Source organism: Apodemus sylvaticus, chromosome 7 (assembly GCF_947179515.1).
Source record: "Apodemus sylvaticus chromosome 7, mApoSyl1.1, whole genome shotgun sequence".
NCBI lineage: Eukaryota > Metazoa > Chordata > Mammalia > Rodentia > Muridae > Apodemus > Apodemus sylvaticus.
The window spans coordinates 1,040,152-1,047,016 of record NC_067478.1 but is presented as its reverse complement, the minus strand read 5'-3'; the positions used below and the strand labels follow the sequence as shown (position 1 = coordinate 1,047,016).

General features: G+C 46.1%; 1 pseudogene; it reads left to right on the top strand.

Moving 5' to 3' along the window:
• Positions 1-92, top strand: LOC127690424 (uncharacterized; annotated as a pseudogene).
• Positions 93-6,865: the final 6,773 nt, after the last annotated feature.

The following is a 6,865-nucleotide window of genomic DNA, read 5'->3' as shown; positions in this document are numbered from 1 at the left end:
CTTGTACCTCATCCCCTAGAGGGGCTGCAATGTGTGGCTCCTGTGTCAGCGTTCTGACCTATGAACATCTGAATCCTTAGTAGCCTAATACTCCCTGAAGAAAACGAGCTTGAGATGACCCCTCCCTGGCACCATAATGCAGGAGTGGGTTATAGCATTCCTGAGGCCACTCCTGAGATGACCCCAGGTACCACTAAGAGGAGCAAGTAAGTGGTGGAGAAATGGAAGAGAAGGAGAAACAGAAGGATGTGGGCGCAATGGAGAGGCAGAACCGGAGATTCCAGGGCAGTGAGGAACAGCCTGATGTGAGTACCCAGCAATGACACCAGGGACCGTGGTGGGGGTCCTAGCCTGTGCTGCCACTGGGGTCCAGGTCTGTGGCCCTGAAGCAGCAGGGATCTGTTACCACCAAAGGCCAGGCAGAGGTCCCTGGTTTGGGGTGCCTGGAAACATGTTGATTATCTGAGGGATGTGAGTAACTGGCCCTGCCCCTTACCTGGGCATTAGGGGAGAGCTAGCCCTAGGGTCATTAGATCAGGAGAGCTGACCCTGCCTCTAGCCAGTTGCTGTACTATACTTTTCTGGAGCTTCGAGTGAGCCCATTCTCAAGGATAAAAGTGTAGGAGACGAGGACCCATCACTCATCTCCTGTGCGGTGGCATGGATGAGAAGAGATACCCTCCTCCCCCACCTCACCCTTCACCATCTTTGATGGGAGATGTGGTCCTGGGGTCACGAGAGCAGGAGAGCCGCCCCTGCCTCTCACCAGCTACAGCACTGGGGGAGCCAGCCCCATATCTTGTCTGCTATGTGTTGACATGGGTGTGGGAGAGATGACCACCCTCCTCTCCCCTTGCCACCTATGGCAGACAGGAGAGCTGGCGCCAAGGAGAACTGGCCCTCACCCTTACCTGCTGCAGCACTTGGGAGAGCAGGCCCCCCTGCACCTTGCCTGGACGGCACAGTAGAGCTGGCCCTTGATGTGTGGGTTGCAGGTGAGTCGGCCTGGAAAGAGTGAGTGTTTAGTCATCAGGGAGTGGCACTATTTGGACAGATTAGGAGGTGTGGCCTTGCTGGGGTGGGTGTGGCCTTGTTGGAGGGATTGTGTCATTGGGGGCAGGCTTTGAGATTTCAAGAGCCCAGGCCAGGCCTAGTGTCTCTCTCTTCCTGTTGTCTGCAGATCTAGATGTAGAATGTTCAGCTACTTCTCCAGCACAATGTCTGACTGCATGTTACCATACCCCTGCCACAATGACAATGAACCAAACTTCTGAAACTATAATCAAGCCCCAATTAAACGCTTTCTCTTAGTTGCCATGGTCATGGTGTCTCTTCACAGCAACCATGATCTTCTGCATTAGCCATATTGGTCCCAGCTGATTAGGCATGGTCTTACTATGATGTGACTCTGACATTGTACTGACCTGTTTAACTGGGAATATATCTCAGTGGTTAGTGTTTGCCTTGTGTTTATGAGGCTCTGGGTTCTACGCCCAGCATTGTGAAAACAAAATGAATCTATGTCAGCACGTACCCATATGTAGTTTGCTTCTTGTTTCTTACCAGCCTTATTAATAGCTCAAGGATTAATAGCTTATTAATGGCTCATGGGATGGAGTCAGCCTTACCTTTGAGCCATTCTTTTTTTGTTCTCTTTTGTTTTGTTTTTTTGGATTTCGAGACAGGGTTTCTCCGTATAACCCTGGCTGTCCTGTCCTGGAACTCACTCTGTAGACCAGGCTGGCCTCAAACTCAGAAATCTGCCTGCCTCTGCCTCCCAGAGTGCTGGGATTACAGGCATGCACCACCACTGCCTGGCTCCTTTGGGCCATTCTTGTCACTACTTAAAGCTTACAGTTCCCTGCCTGGCCACCCCGTGCCTGCACACTGCCTCACCAGCACTTTACATGGCAACCTCTCTGTCATCAGCGTGTAGGTTGGGAGTTTGCACACAATGGGTAGTCAGTAAGAGTGATTGGATATAACTGAATTGAATCAAATGCCCAGAAAGATAAATGTCCCTTGCTTTAATGCTACCAGCAATAAAACTCTTTAGGCAAACCAAAGCAGATGGGATGCCATGTTCAATTACTTCTCAGGCCTCAGCAATGATCTGAAGGTAAAGTTTGTTCAAGAAATCAACTCTGGTAGCAATTGTAGCAAAAGTGCAATTTTTCATTTTAAAAATCAATGTCACTGATTAGGAGGATGCAAATGGAACTTTTTTTCTTTAACCATCAGAAACAAAGGCTTTATTGTCTCAGAGGGACCTTGTTATCAATCCATACCTAGGCCACTTAAAGTAGTCTAATCGAACACTAGAAGTGACTGGACACTAGAGGTGTATGACAAATTTAGCATCATTGTTGGTAATGTCTGTTTGTCCATGTTTGTCAAAGAGGTTGCATTTGAAGAAGGGTCACAGGGTTGCCTCTGGAGAAGAAGTGAGGAGAGATCACACCCTAGATATGGAAGAATCATCTCTCCAGCACACACTTCCTAAGTCTCCTCCTTCAGCTGGGCCTGAGAGGCCATCATCCATAAAATGTGCAGTTTGGTCAAAAAATAAATCGTTAACATTCCTTCTGATTTTAGATGCTTATGTTTTGGTTTTTGTTTGGTTTGATTTTTCAAGATAGGGTTCCTCTGTGTAGTCCTGGCTGTCATGGAAGCTCTGTAGACCAGGCTGGCCTCAAACTCACAGATATTCACATGCATCTGACTCCCACGTGCTGGGATTAAAGGTGTTTGCTACCTCCACCTGGCCACTTATGTTTTTTCTAACCATGTAAAATGAAGGGCAGCAGTTAGCTAATAGCAAATTTTGTGTCTTGTTTCCTTTTTTTTATTCTTTATTTTAAATTATGAGTGTATGTGTCTGTCTTTGCATGGCTATGCACACGTGGTGCAGGAGCTTGTGAAGTAGCCAGGAGAGGGCCACAGATCACCTGAAGTTCCAGGCAGTTGTGAGCCACCTCTTCAGGCGCTTCAAAAACAAGTTCTGGTCTTCTGCAAGTGCTCTTAACCATGGAACCATCTCTCTGCCCCTTTGTTTTTATACAGAGCTGGTGCATGCAAGGCAGGAGCTTTACTACTGAGCTGTGAGCTATGTCCTGAGCCATGTGTCTGCTTTTACTTTGTGAATTCTCCTGCCTCAGCTTCCATACAAGTAGCTGGGATTAAAGGCCTGTACCAAAAGGCCTGGCTATTGTCAGTACATTTGTTACTGCTTGGTTTTTGGTTGTTCTGGATTGGCCTGGGATGATCTACATAGCCCAAGCTGGTTTTGAAGTTATAACGATCCTTTCTCCTCAGCCTCCCAGGTGCAGGGTTTTTGGGTGTGAGTCACCACACTCTGCATTTGCTGCGTTTAATTTTTTTCTGTTGTCTGTATAGTCTCTTTTATTTTTTGTCAGTTTTTGACTTGGATTATGATATTCATTTATTTGCGATTGTGATATTAATTTATTTATTGAACCAGGGACTTCCTGTGTAACCTGAGCTGGCCTGGAACTCGCAATGCTAGGTATACGGGTGTGGCCCAGGCTTTTCTACAGTGCTGAGAGGCCAGCCCTCCTGTGTCTCTCTCTCTCCCACTGCAGTTTCTCCATCCATACCTCACTGTTCTTGGCTTTCAGTAACTTTCAGTAACGCAGGCCTGTTTCCTAGGGAACGGGATGTCACACAGGTTTATTTGATTATCATTCCTCAGAGAGATTTCCCCAACTTCTCTCAAATTCCAGCTTGTGCTTTATAGCACTTACATAATACAATGTGTTACCTATCAATTGTTATTGCTTCTTCCAATTTTCAACCCCACTGGAAGCCTAAAGCAAGCTTACTGCTTTATCCCCCAGGGCCTAGTTAGCACTCAGTAAATAATTCTTTGCCTGACAGAATGAAGGGATAAATAACTGTAAGCTAAAATGACAAATTTACTTCTTGGTCAAGTGCTCACTCTGTCTTTAAGTGACACCTCAGGGAAGTCAAGCTCACTCAGGGGAAAAGGTCAGAACCTTAAGATGGGGAAAAAGATGGCAGCTGTGAAGAGCCTGAAGAAACCAGTGCAGGTAGTAAACACTGGACAGCTCTTCCCTAGAACAAGAGCTTCTTGTTATTTATATAAGCATTAGAGGAGGGAAATAATTTGTCCCCTTTCCCCTCTCCTAAAATTGAGTCTTATATAACAGGCTGGACTTGAACTCCTGCCTTAACTTCCCAAGTCTTGGGATTGTAGGTATTTACAATGTTACCTGGCTTCCTCATGAGTTTTTAAATATTGGCACAGCCACAACACTCACCCGCCCCAAGGTATCTGGGTACCTTACAGGGTAAAGACAAAATTAATCATCTTAGCAACTTAGCAATTGTCTTCAAATGAACATCCAATCAGGGCCCAAGCAATGTGTCATTAATGCCTTTTACAGCCCTTTCTTTGGTGTCTGGAGTGGAAACGATGTCCCACTTCTTTGACAACTTTAAAATTTGCTTTAAACTCAGTAGTAGCTTTCTATTAAGACGCATAAACAAAACAAGGGCAACAACGGGTGCACTCTCGGTTTCATGACCTGTTCACTTTAAAGCTCTAAGGACTGAGGCTCCAGGAGGTCTGAGCTACTGGGCTGAGACTGGCAGGAGTGAAATGTGCTAAATATACCTTGGAGTGACGAGAGGTGTAGAGAAAGCCACCATCGCCACTGAGCAGCGGAGTTGGTGGCTCCCACCAGCCTTACACTTTCTGGTTGTAAGGATTTGTCCTGTGATTACCCCTCCTGGTCTCCATCTTTCTAAGTTCCAGAGAAAAGCCAAACCTAAATGATTAGGATGTTAACTGATAATCTTTTTTTAAATAACTAACAAAAGCTGGAATTTCCGGTGATTCACCAGAATCATCTAAATGTGCGGTGTGTCTCCTATCCTAGCTCTGGTCAGCTAACACAAACAATCACCTTGCTAAGAGGTTGATTATATAGAAAAATACCAAGAAGTCAGGGTGCATTGAGATGTTCCAGCCACAAGCCTGGGAAACACGCTGACAAGGATCTGGGTAATATGGTCTTCCTGCCCATCACTCCCATGAGTCTGTCTCTATAAAAATGTCTTGTGTCCTGACTTCCCTAAGATGACCTTCCTGTGGATGATACCCACCCTAAGATGACCTTCCTGTGGATGATACCCACCCTAAGATGACCTTCCTGTGGATGACATCCACCTGTCCCTGTCCCTACCCTCTGGTTCTCTCAGTGTTTACTGTTGAAGATACTGGATTTCCTGCCCATCAACACTCGTCTAGAGGGTATTGCCTTTCAAGTGGTGAACAGATGTACAGGGGTCTGACAATGATTTGGGGCAATGTCTTGTAGATCTCCTTATACTGTATGGAAGGAAGGAGATTGGTGGGGAGAGGGAAAAGATGAATCCAGCTGTTTTTACTCCCCTGAGCGGCAGGTGGTTCTCAGAACTTACTCAGTTCAGAATTTTGTGGAATTTTTATGTGCGCAGGGCTGAGTGTGAGCTGAAGTGAATGTTTGTGAATATACTTTGCAAACTAAAAGTATCAAACCTATCCTACAGTCAAACAGTTGGTCTGGTTGAGAGAAACTTATTCTCAAACCCATTCTTTTCCCTAAACACCAACTGCTTGGTTGCCTGCTATCCACACACAGCCCTGCCTGAGCTGATCTGTAGGCTGTAACAGCAGGATCTTCTAGTGTTTCTGGCCTAATATCCTTTACCCACCTTCACCTCAAGGGCTGTCCCACTCCATATTTCAATCAAAGTTGGCACTCCTCACTCACCCCTCCCCTCTCAGCCACCATGAGACCAGACACACACACACACACACACACCACACACACAGTCCTGGGACTTCACAGTTCACACACACACCTAGGACTTCACAGTTCATACACACATACACTCGTGGGACTTTACAGTTGACACACACACATACACACCACACATACACACACATATCACACACACTACATACATGTATACACATACCACATACATGCACACACACTCTTGGGACTTCACAGTTCACACATACACTCCTGGGACTTCACAGTTCACACACACACACACACTCCTGGGACTTCATAGTTCACACACACACATACACATGCACTACTGGGACTTCACAGTTTCGTCTCATCAATACTGAGGTCCTGCAGGCCAAATATGAAGCTGGGTTGGGATAACTAAACATACTTGTCTTCACTGGTCTCGTTGCTTTTTAACAGAATGGCTGATGCTGGTTATTTTGTCAAGAAGGATTTGTTTGACTTGTGGCTCTGAAGGTTGGGGGTGCCCAGGGCATGGCATTAGCATCTGCTCAGCTTCTGGGATATGTATATGTGTGTATGTGTATATGCCCATGTATATACGTGTGGAGGAGTTCAGGTGGCTTTCCTCAGATGCCCCCTATCTTTTGAGACAGGGTCTTCCCCTGGCCTGGAACTTGTCAAGCACATTAGGCTGGTTTTGCCAGTGAGCTATGGGGCTCCATCTGTCTCCACCTTACCAGTGCTGGGATTATAGGCTTGGGCCGCATGCTCAGCTTAAAGAATTTCTTTCTCTTGGTAAATGCTAGCTTGGGGGCTGGGAAGACAACTCAGCTGGCAGAATGCTTGCTGCATGTTTTAAGGATCTAAGTCTGGATCCCTCGCACATGAGGAGAAGCTGTGCACGGGTTAGAGAGATGACTGGGAGGGTTAAAGCACTTGCTGCTCTTGAGGAGGATTCCCATTTGGTTTTCAGTATTCTCGTGACTGCTGACATCATCCGTAAACTCAGACACATAAACGCTCACACACATAAAATTAAAATCTTTAAAAAAAAAAAGATAAGCAGGCATATGTGC